The following is a 12,226-nucleotide window of genomic DNA, read 5'->3' on the forward strand; positions in this document are numbered from 1 at the left end:
GTTTGTAAGAATGCTATAGAGGTTCAGGGGGACAAAATACTTTGGTGAATCACAGGTGTTTATTTAGATTCTTTGATCTATTTGCTCCAACTGGGGGTTTTAGTGAGCAGGTACTGGAATCATAGTTTAGTTATTGTTTGCTGGCATTTTGGTGACAAAAAAAAAAGATCACACTGCTAGCATGCATACTGCATGCCCTGCCTGTAATTACACTGTTCACGGTGCCCATACTATAGACCACACTGCAGTTTCTTAACCTTTATTGTCCGGTAACATGTATTAAGAATATCACCTGAGAACCATAACATTCAAATGATGTCCCAGAAACATATTTCTAATGGGTTTCATTCAATTCACTTTCATTCATTGTATTTATATTATAGAACATCAGGATAAACACTGGGTCTTATGTCGGAAATACATAATTTATTTATATAATGAATAAATACCCTCTAGGTGACATATTCCTTACTTTTCCTAGTTGTCTAGTCACTATGAAATAACTGATATTTCATTAAAATCATTTTAACAAAGCCACATCAAACCAAATATGTTTTATTTCCTGTTCAGTGCATTTAAATTTGAACATGAATAAGTCAGGAAACAGTTTCCAATTGTATGCAAATAAATCCAACAAATTCAGCAATAGAAACTATCTCTCAGCAGGAACAAAGTAGAAATAAATGTTTTCTGACAAAAAGCTATTTTGGAAAATGTCCTTACACCATATATTGAAGGGAGCTCTTCCAAATTTTCATTAGCCACCACCAAAATAAGTTAAACAGGAACTCTCATCAAATTGTATAAGTGTCTATTTCTGATTTTGTATCAAATTAAATTAAAGGAAAGTCATTCCACACACTCTAAACATGAAAAGTTATTGGAAGAATTTGCCACTCTGGCGGAAACCATCCAGGAACCCTTCTCTTAGGAACCTTCTGGAAAGGTTACTTTTTTACATTTTCAGGGGGTGAAAGGTGCCTGGAGGAATCTGTTATGTCCCTTTAATGATAATAATGATATTATTATTATTATTATTATTATTATTATTATTATTATTATTATTATTATTATATACATCCCAGAAACCGACACATCCCTGAAATAACAACTTAATTCAAGAACGTTTTTCAAGCAACCCAAGGATGCTTAGGAGAACCCTTTTTAAAGTGGGGGTCAATTTTGAACTTACAAAGGTTCAAATATGAACTGGTGACAGAGGAAGGATTCTTAAATTAACTTTAAGGCTCATTAAGGAACCTATAGCGTTCTTTTTAACCTTAATTTTTAGAGTGAACCTTAATTTTCTTTTTATTTATTTTTTCAAAAATTAACTGTGAACTTAATAGATAACAGATAACATACAACTGTATCAGCTTTGTCATTACTTCACATGTCACTATACATGTGAATATGCAAGGTTAGATATGAATTACATTGTCTTTCTTAATAAGCATCTAATTTGACAAATGTTCGTATAACCAACCATTTTACAAATGTATGCTACCCGCATACTCAGATTCAAATTAAAAGAAACAAAAACTGGAAAAGAAAAGCTGGTATCAGAAGAAAAATAAATACTTGTTTAAAATAAAAACAGATTGTACATTTCATATGGGCCTTCTTAACGCTACTTCCTTCCTAAGTTGTACCTTAAGCTGTACCTTAAAGTTTCAGCGTGTTTCCCGAAACGCTCTTAGCTAAGTATACCTTCTGTACATTGCACTTTCGTAAGGTTGTTCGGGAGCACACTTAGCTATACCTTATTGATGTTGTCAGCTCACTCCGCTAGTGGCCACCACTGTTCCGACCGCAAGCCTCTGAAATCAGCTGTTGAACGTAGCTACATCTCAATCTGTTAAGCAATATGTACACTAATAATTCTACAGTTGTAGTTGGCTAATAATGTTACTTAAATAGCACATTAATGGGAGTGTTTTCATGCAAATAATAAAATTGTACATTACGAAGGATGCATGTTGCACTTTATTGAACATGTTGCCTAATTGCCTTTTAAATTATATTTATAAATTTACGATTTCCCACTCTCTCTGTGGGCTAGAGCAATGTATAACCATAGTTCTTTTTTCTTTTGTCGGACACCGTAGTCCTAAAAAATGGAAAATAATGTTTCTTTATTCAGCAGCACTTCCTCTAACAATATCTCCATTTCGTTCGCTGTGAAGCTGTGGGACTGCTTTTTTCTTTGTTTGTTTTTTTCGCCATAGTTTATGCTGTTTTCGTGTTGCTGCGTTTTGCTTGTTGATGCGCTTTTATTGAAAACTAATCTGAGAAAATAGTGAATTACACCAGTAATGTGATGGTGCTCCTGGCAAATCAACCGTGATTTAGCCAGAAGCCACCTTGACAACGATATGAAAATAATGTAAATAACACATGGCATGCCAAAGAAGGCGTATTACCAGATGGCATAGTGGGATGAGATGTGATAGGCTACCACAATCTGAGGTGCCGTGTTCTGGCACCTATTTGGCGAAAATGATATATACGGTTGGAAAATTCAGTTTGTAAGTTTTTCATTCTATTAATAAGTTCCCACCAGTCATGATAACACTACTTTCACTCATAACGCAGTCAAGCTGTAGCTGCATGGAGTGAATAATCGATCATAGTCGTAGAGTCGTAGATTGGCCTAGTAACATCGCACGTAGAAGCTATGCCTTAAGCAACCTCCTAAGGAATAGTTCAGGAAACACACGTAGAAAAGTAAACAACTTTAGTGAGATATACCTTACGAGTCTTCATAACACTTAGAGACATCGTTATCGGGAAACACGGCCCTGATGTGTAGGAAGCAGGTTCACATTTCACTTACAGCACAAATAACTTAGTCCAGCTCTTTCAAGTTACTTCTTAAAGGGCATTTGTTGGCACTTTGGATTGATATCAAATAAGGTTTGAATGTGATGCAATAATGTTGTATTATATTGAATTACTAATGGTTTACAGTAAAACAACTAAAAAAGTACTGGTACAACAATCAATGGCCATATGGTCAGACCATTCACTGCTGAGGTTTCCAATATTCGGCAGACTCATTTAATCACTTCTCATTAACTTGATTCTAAAGCTCCTTCTTCCAGCCACTGATTGGAAAACAGTTTGCTTGGGGCTAAACCTAAAATGTTGAAACATCAAAATACAAATTCTACTCAGAATATGTGTGACTGTTAAATCAATGCTAATAAATATACTCAGTAAGCACTTTATTAGGTATTTATTAGGCTTATTTTTTAAAACTCTAGAGACTGTTGTGCATGAAAAACCAAGGAGATCAGCAGTTTCTGAGATACTCAAACCACCCTGTCTGCCACCAAAAGTCACTTAGATAACTTGTCTTCACCATTATAACATTTGGTCTGAAAAACAGCTGAACGACTTGATCATGTCAAACAGGTCATTCAGCCCAGCAATGCTCACCTTTTTCTACCCCTAAGAGTACCTACTGCCTAGTTTGCCTAAAAACGAAATAGTATCTAACACCGTATAAAGCCTGGTCTTGAAAACCTGCAGTGTTTCTGCCTCCACTACATGCACTGGCAAACTATTCAACACATTGACCACTCGCTGTGTGAAAAAATACTTCCTAATATCTGTGTGGAATTTCTCCTTTTGTGCACTCTCCTTTTGCTAACTGAACTCACCCTGAAGAATTGCCTATAATTCACTTCGTTAATCCCTTCAATCAATTTAAAAGCCTCAATCAAATCCCCCCAATTCTCATTTTACTTAGCTTAAAGAGATGAAGCATCTTAAGTCTTCCCTCGTAACTCTTATCTTTTATACATGGAATCAATCAGGTTGCCCTTCTCTGAACCTTTTCCAGTGCCTCTATATCTTATTTATACTGTGGTCCCCAGAACTGCATACAATACTCCAATTGTGGTCTGGCATCCTGTTGGGCTTTTTTACTGCTACCGTGCATTGACTAGAACCTCAAATGCTTTGGTCAACTATTACCCCCAAGTCTTTTTCAACTTGGGCACTATCCAATTTTGTACCACCCATAAAGTAATCTTACCTTATATTTATATTTGTGTAGAACTTAATATTTAGTTGTATTGAATTTAATGTGTCATTGTAATTAGAGGTTTCATATCTGAGCAATATAATAGGTCCAATATATTGCCTTTTAAGAAAATAATTCATTACTGCTAAAAAACACTTTTTCATCACAGTTTTCAATAAAAGAAATGTATTGTCTTCTGAGCAAGACAATTTTGTCATTTACAAATTACATTGCTAAAAAGAACTGCAGGAAACACTGACAGCAATATCCAAATGTGGACTGATTAATCAAATGGGAACATTTTAATTAGAAATTAACTTATTTCCATTGTCTGATATATATGACTAGGTCTACCTAATATAGTGGTTACTGGGTGTATATATACAGTAACAGGGAAATGACACATGCATCCAATGCAGAGAAAGTATGCTGTGGGTGTGTCAAAGTAAACTGGACTGAATGTAACTGCAGCTAATTAACTGAACAGAAATAAACCTCAATCTCAATATTCACAGATTCGTAGAATGGTGCCAGTATCATATTTGCAAATATAAACTAGCACTGAATTTAGCACGGGGCTGTTCTTGCCAAAGCAAACATGATAATGAAATGTTTTGACAAAGCTTCCTTGCATAGTTCCTTCATATTCGAATTTAGATTCACACACTTGTATTTGGTAATGAAAATTAGCTATCTGTTCGCATGGTTGTTGACATAATGCTAATGAATATTTGTAATTATGTATGCAGAAGTATGTAAGAGAAAGCTATCATGTTTATTTGTGAGATAATTGCAATTATTTAATGAGAAAGACCCCAGACCCCAGACACTGTTTTTCACTTTCAAAAGTTAATGTTCCACTTGAAAATGTGTTAATTTGTTAATATTTTTAGAGTCAATCAACAAACAACTCCTACACACTGCTCTTCAACAAATCAACTCTTTTTTTACAGTTACTGACTAATTTTTGAACCCACAGACTTTCATGATGAAAAAGTTATACATTAAAGCCAAATATCGGAAACCACTCTGCTGCAATTGTTCCATATCAGTTCAAATTTCTCAACTCTTGTAGCCTCATGAGGGAGAGGTTAAAAAGGCTCTGTCAATGTCGCCCTTGGTTTTACAGAGCTTTGGAATCTCTGCTAAACATTGTCAATAAGCAAATGGGGGAATTTTACCAATAACAAGATAATTAAATGAATGAGGAATGAACTCATGACTCATGAGTATTCACTGCTGAATACCAAAGACACATAAAAATCTACTTCACTATTTCCCAGTGGGGACAGCCATGTTATCAGTCTTACCTGGGGACATGGTGTGCATGCCTGCATGCCCGTTTATTCATGTGTACATATGTAAAACCTTACATTTAATTAATGCACCTGGATTTACATCTGTATTTAATATCTTTTGTATTGTTTGTCAGCCCCTCCCCTCGCATATATGCATAGGTTCCTGATTCTAATTTTGCATCTGCCAGTTCTGATTAATCTAACCAGTGCAATAACAAGCCATTTTGCATACGTGAGAGTTTCCTGCACACAAAATCAAATTACAAACGACTAAGAAGGGGGCACATGGTCGAGGGAATCAGCATGATGTGATAACCCATTACAGCCCAACATGTTTAATCTAAGTCACAACCAATTCCCATTTGCATATACTTTGTTTGGTCTGATCTCACCTGTGGCCACCCATTTCTTACAATTCACTGGCATGATGCTCTGTACCATAGGTGATCAATTATTCAATCATGTAATTATCCCATCAATGATGATTAGTCCGGTAACATCGTTGGTGTCACACTTGTGACACATTCAGTACTGAAAGAGAGCCAGGATGGAAGTAATTTGAATGTTTTCATTGAGAATAGGATTTTGTATATAATATCTGATGTTGAACACAGTAGAAGCAAACATCATTAAAGGGATTTAGACTAGGCGCAACATAGGATTGTGGCTTTCATTTCCAAATGATGCATTTGAGTTTCAGCTGTACAAATACATCTCAGCTGCTAAAGGATCTACATTGATCGATAATTATTGAGTATGTGTAGGATCTTTTACACAAACTCAACAATTCTGCATCAATACAGATGCTTGTCAGTTTGAGAAATGGCAATGGACACACACTTACACTTCAACTTCACAGAGCAATGCCAAGGTATATTTTAGCTCAGCTTTCATTTATCTCAAATGAGCCATTACTATTCTGTATGTCCAGGATCAGTGACATAATGAAAAAAACGAAACACAATGAAAGGGGTTGAGTTGCCATTGGCTGTTTTACACAGCGGCCACAAGAAGAAAAGTCAATAATTCAGTCATGAAAAATAAAATCAATCTGATTTAGAAATGACATTAAACATCATGCCCATTTGAAAGAAAAAGAAACAACCACTTAATTTTAATAAGAGTTTATTTGAGTGGCACTAGCAGACCTTATTCATGAGTTTCACACAAGAAAACCTTTGGATACTACCATCTAACATTCATGTCTTAAGCTAAAATAAGAATATATCACAGATATTAATAGTTTGGTAGCATTGATAAACTTCATTTTTGATAAATAAAGTATGGTAAGCATGATATAATGGAGACCGGGATTCTTCACAATTATTGCAATACAACATATTCTTCGATAGTATGGTACAATGCTTCAATAATAGAATTTATTTGGTTATAGTATGTATATACACCAACAATATTATAACCTTGTGTGGAATGTTGCCAGACTGGCCGCTGGTGTTTTTCTTGTCTCATTATATGAACATTTATGAATATTGACTAAACGTCAACAATATATTTAATGATGTATACTGCAGTTATCAATTATGTATTAAACATTTTTAACAGTAATGTATGCTGCAGGGTGAGCCGCTTTTCTTTCATACACTGGTGCATTTTATATTAGTGGTCATCAAGTCAAGATTAATATGGACAGCGCATTTGGAGTAGAATAAAAAAACTCTGCTTTATGTATAGTATGTATAGCTTGTATTGGAAGATCATAGCACAAGCTGAGCAACTATTATTTGTTCTTTGTGACTAACCAGAACACCACAACAAAAATGCTTCTTGAATGAAAGCAAATGGGGACAGCTGCCATTTTGATGCATATAAGAACCTGGTAAGACACTCATTCAATATGGACTCAATATATCTGCCACAAAAAGACTGAAGTTCAATGTGGGTGAAAAAACATTTCCAATGAGAGCCAATTAGACTAATGGCCTTATTGGGAAATTTGAGTCCAGGTCCAAATCTCTTTCTGAAATATTTACTGCCAGCTAGCGCAGGCATTGGTCAGGAAGGTGAGGGACAGACTTGGGTGTGAGGGTGCTGAGTTTGCAGAAACACATGTCTGCAGGTGTCACAGAGCAGCATTCTGCCAATGCATCACCTGGGCATGCTGGGATATTAAACAGCCCCTGCTTCCACAATTATCATATCACATTTGCACTTTTTTTCTGTTCTACATCTTAATACACATAAGGTAAAATAAAAAGTATTCTCTACTTCAGCCCAATTTGAACTATAGTTACTGTAAATGGAGCTTTTGGGGCTTCTTGTAGACCAACACGGCAAAAGAAAAACCACAGTAAAGATAAGAAATCCTCAGAGAGGATTATAGGGGATACTTACTAAACCAGTTCACCCCAAGCTGAAACCTGCCCTCTGGTTCTTTCCATTAACCACTGGTAGGCTTGCCTCCAGCTCAGGCTTTTCCTATAGCTTGCCACGGAATAGCATTTTTTCTAAAATGTCATGGAAAGTTCAGTCAATCAAACCCATCTCCTTATGTGAAGCAAATGAACATACGAACATACGTAAATAAAAAAAAGAAATACAGAACTCAAATGGTACCGTTCCCCGTGAAGGATCCCATGCAGTTTGATTCTGTGGCCCCAGAATGTCTATTGACCCGCCAGATCGATGCGATTTTTGTCCCCCAGAATCATTTAAAGTGTGGTTAATTCAATTACTGCAGCGGTCAGGTAGAGTAGCGCGATCCATGATGAAGCACAGGGTCATTTACAGCACAATTGCAGGTCTTTCTGTGGGTAATGTGCATGAAGCTGGTCGGTCAGCCGGAGCTGGCCTGGGTTAAAGAGATGACAGCATGCCATTGCCCTTGCAGCTTGGCTCTGGCTCCATTCAGCTGTGCCAGGCCCCAGTGGCAGGAGCCAGGCTCAGACCTTCCTGACACGCATGGAGAGGGATTGAGCAGCTCCACTGAGAGCTGACACTGAGGGGGCAGAAAGAGTGCCATAGCATGAGTGCTTGCTTTACCTTTAGATTAATCACCACTCCGGCTGGGTCTCAGGCCAGGTCTCAGTGCACTTACCATGCCTGTCTCAGCACATTCAGCTGCACCACATGGGGAAAAATATTTTGCAATATTGTGCAAATGTGAAAATTGTTCATTATTAACAAAGTAGCCAGTATCCTTTGTATGTGTCCTTTAAATAGCTTTTTGCTCTTTTCGTGATTGCTTCTCTATTGTAACACCATTTGTATTGCGGAAACAGAACGAGAGAGAGAGAAAATTCCTGCAGATCTATTGTGTCAATAGTGAAACTGGAGTCGAGTGGACTCTTTGAACATTCTCAAGGTAAGCTCTGTGAGTATGCCCTTTGATGTATGATTCACACAGATGGCTGGTGAACCACTTTGCTACCAGTTCACTTCACTAGTTTCAAGCCTTCTTTTGTTCTAGGGGTTTCAACCCTGACTTCATAACTTTGAGATAAACCAAAGAAACATTATTAGTTCTCTTTAGACATGAGACTTGGCAGAAGTTTTAAATGCCCCAATACAAATAGTCATTTGTATCAGTGGTTCCTCTAAACTTCCAATGAACATGAATCAGTTAGTAAACAGCTATGCGGACAACATCAATGTAACATTTGCTGGTTAGCTGTATGTCTCATGTCGTTGTAATGTTATTGCAATGTTAATTTCCAACACCTTGCAGTGTGTAGGGTGGCTTACAGAAGTCTCCCAATGGAAGACTGTGTTAGCCATTTCACTACCCACATTCTGCATCACAGTAGCCGTCTAAGGCGTTGTCTTTGGCTCTGTCTCTGGCCCCTGTGCCGCCTTCAAAGGCTATACTAGCCAGAACAACGTTCGCGTCTACCAAGGTAGAAAGGGACCGGTATAGAGCCACACTACTGGCAGACATTTTCCATCTCAAATATATAATCATTAGCATAGAGGAAAGGTTAAAATATCATAATAGTCATAAAATCAAAATAACATTAAATGAACCCTGTTCCAGTAGTACACTGTAAGTGTACATGGGTCCATTTATTGCAGGATTTGTCAGAAAACATTTCTTTAATAGTAGTTACATATTGTTGTTTACCTGCTGTTGCTGTGTCCTTAAACAGCAGAAAAAAACTACACAAACCTACACAAGTATCAATTATATAAGACCTAAATAATAATAAAGTAATAAGTGCTTACTCTGTAAAATAGTCTGGTATGCTAGTTGGTATATTATGAAATTAATGTTGAAAGTATTGATGATCAATAGACAGAACAATATCACAGAGAGCAAATTGATGTGAATTATATTGAATGCATTAACAGTAGTTTTGTCTGCAGGCATATAACCCTGTAGCTTCAGAATGGCAAAAGCTCAGAAGGGCTGAATTTTGCATATGTCGGTAAAAGTAAGATTTCTCTGGAGGACTAGGTTGTTTGTAGAACTAGGCTAATTAAAACAACTCTTGCTCTTGAGTTGGAAAACTATAGGCAGGAGGAGGAGCATTTTTTGGATGATGCTATGTTAAACTCACTGAGGTGATATCCCATGACACTGATTAGAAAGGGTAGGGAATTAGTGTCCAGGCAAAATTCCCAGCCTGGCCATCCAATCATCCTTGTGTCTAATTGCTTATTACGTCATTGCCTCTCAATTAGTACTGATGAGTCTTCTGTTCCTTAGGGCTTCAGCACAGTACCCATGTGCATGCATATTGTTGATGTTGGAGAAACATTCGTTTGACACCCTCTAAGCATACCACAATAAACGAAGATCTAGTGTCGTAGTATTAGGATCCCGCTCTTGTAATTTGTGTGAGTAGTCCATGCCTGTTTGGATTTAATTTGCCATTCTGTCTAACTGAAGTAACACTATATTTTTCAGTAATATTTCTGTTCAGTATACAATTTATTAACAATTAAAAATGCAATTATATTCATTGATGCAATGTACCAGGGATGACTAAGGATGTGTAGAGCCTAATCTCGTATTTACGCATATTCAATCCGAGGGAGTGTCAGGACACAGCCCCACCTCCAAATAAGTCCAAATGACAGAGACAGCACCTTTTAAACTGCAGTAACAAGTGTCACATATTAGACCTTCTTGAAAACTCACTAACTGAAGGAACATAAAAGAGAAAAAAACAAAACAGCAATTAAAACCCTTGGAGGGAGAATCCGTTCAATAGTCGTAAATACTGCAGGATGAGAGAAGAGGGTATAGAAGTAAGTGTTCCATTGTTAGGCCACTCTGTGTATTTAATTAATAGGCCTGCTAAGAGCCATTAACTGTGCTTGTAATGGGCATTGTGTTTTTCTTTGCTCAGATTGGTGACTACGCACAGTTGTTGCATTTAGAACTTACATAGAGTTTATTATGATCTGATAGCATTCACGCTCTCAGAATTGCATTGGAAATGGTCCCAAAAGTAATATAAAAATGACAACGCTGTGCTGGTAAAAGTGCTATTACTCTGACAAAGACATGTGTTACATGACCGCTTCCTCATAAATACAATATTAATAATTCAACATCTGTGGGAATAGAGGAAGGGCTATTTATTCGTTCAGTGAGGAAAAGCTTTACGGTAAAAAAAAACAGAAAAAAACAACACTAACAGAAATAAAAGGCTGCCATAATTAAAATATATATATAATTATTCTCACAGTGCAAATCCATCAGAAAGTTGAGAAAATGGGAGATGTGTGTGGGCATGGGTACTCTCCTTCCTTTTGCAATAAAGACAACTCTTAAATATTTTCTCTGTCAGCTGTGTGCTGCATCATTTACTTTAGCACCAACCCAACAGCCCAAAGCAGCCTCATTTTTCTCTATCATCTTTAGCCATGAATGATCGTGCTGCCAGGATGTAGAGTAGCAGAGCACCCAACAGCCCAAAACGTCCCCGAACGCCTTGCTGTTGAAGCAAGCAGTGGCCTGACCACAGGGCCCCAAGTCAGCTGCACCGACAATGTGCAGAGGGTTACTTTCCCTGTATACGGGCCCTGTGTTCAGTGAAATAAAAAAGTAGTAGTATCTCAAAAGGTGATATATTGTGAAGCATTTTACTGGAAGAGGTGAGAATTCATGCAGCAAGGTATAAGAGTTTATTACGAACACAAACTCATCACAGTTTTGACAGATAACCTGTAGCCATTGTTTCCATAGCAGTAAAAAGGCTATTTATCTCATGCATCAGGTCATTACAATCTCCCTCTCATAGGTTGTTGCTGAAGGATACCCCACTGTTTCCAGTGAGCAGTGGCTGCTGAATTGATTGGGGAGCCTTTCTCTTTGTGCAGACAGCCCCTCGCTCACACTGTACTTTCTCCAAGGGCTGCGACAGAGAGGCACTGTCAGGCAGCCTTTTCAAATCGATAATATAATTCCAACTCCAGAAAAAATCAAAGACACTGTCTCCTGCAGCAAGTTTGTCTGTAAACAATGTTATCCCGCCCCCATTTTTTAAAACTGGTGCTTATTTTCTCTTTTTTTGCTTGTTTTCTTAACCTTTTGGCAGCATTTGTTATTGATTCATTGGTCCAATGTCTTTTTAAATGAATGGTCTATGGCCTTTTAGGCCACAGGAAATGATGCCAAATTTTGACTCCCAGCATCCATTTATAAAATAAATGGACCACCCAGCACTCTAAGTATTGACAAACAAAGCTGTGGTTCATAAGTGCATAAGTTCAAAGTGCATTAAACCCAGCCAATATTGCGCGACTAAACAAATAGACACGTTAATTGACTTTCCAAACCATAGATTTAAGAAAAATGCAAAGGATAGGAAACATAACCCAGGAGAGCATTAAGGAAGCCAGTGTTTGTTTCATACCACACCCATTTAGTTGCATTTTCTTAATGCAGTTACTCCTCATCGAGAATGAATTTCTCCTGCGGCTGTGTTATACC

Source organism: Conger conger, chromosome 6 (assembly GCF_963514075.1).
Source record: "Conger conger chromosome 6, fConCon1.1, whole genome shotgun sequence".
NCBI classification, from domain to species: Eukaryota; Metazoa; Chordata; class Actinopteri; order Anguilliformes; family Congridae; genus Conger; species Conger conger.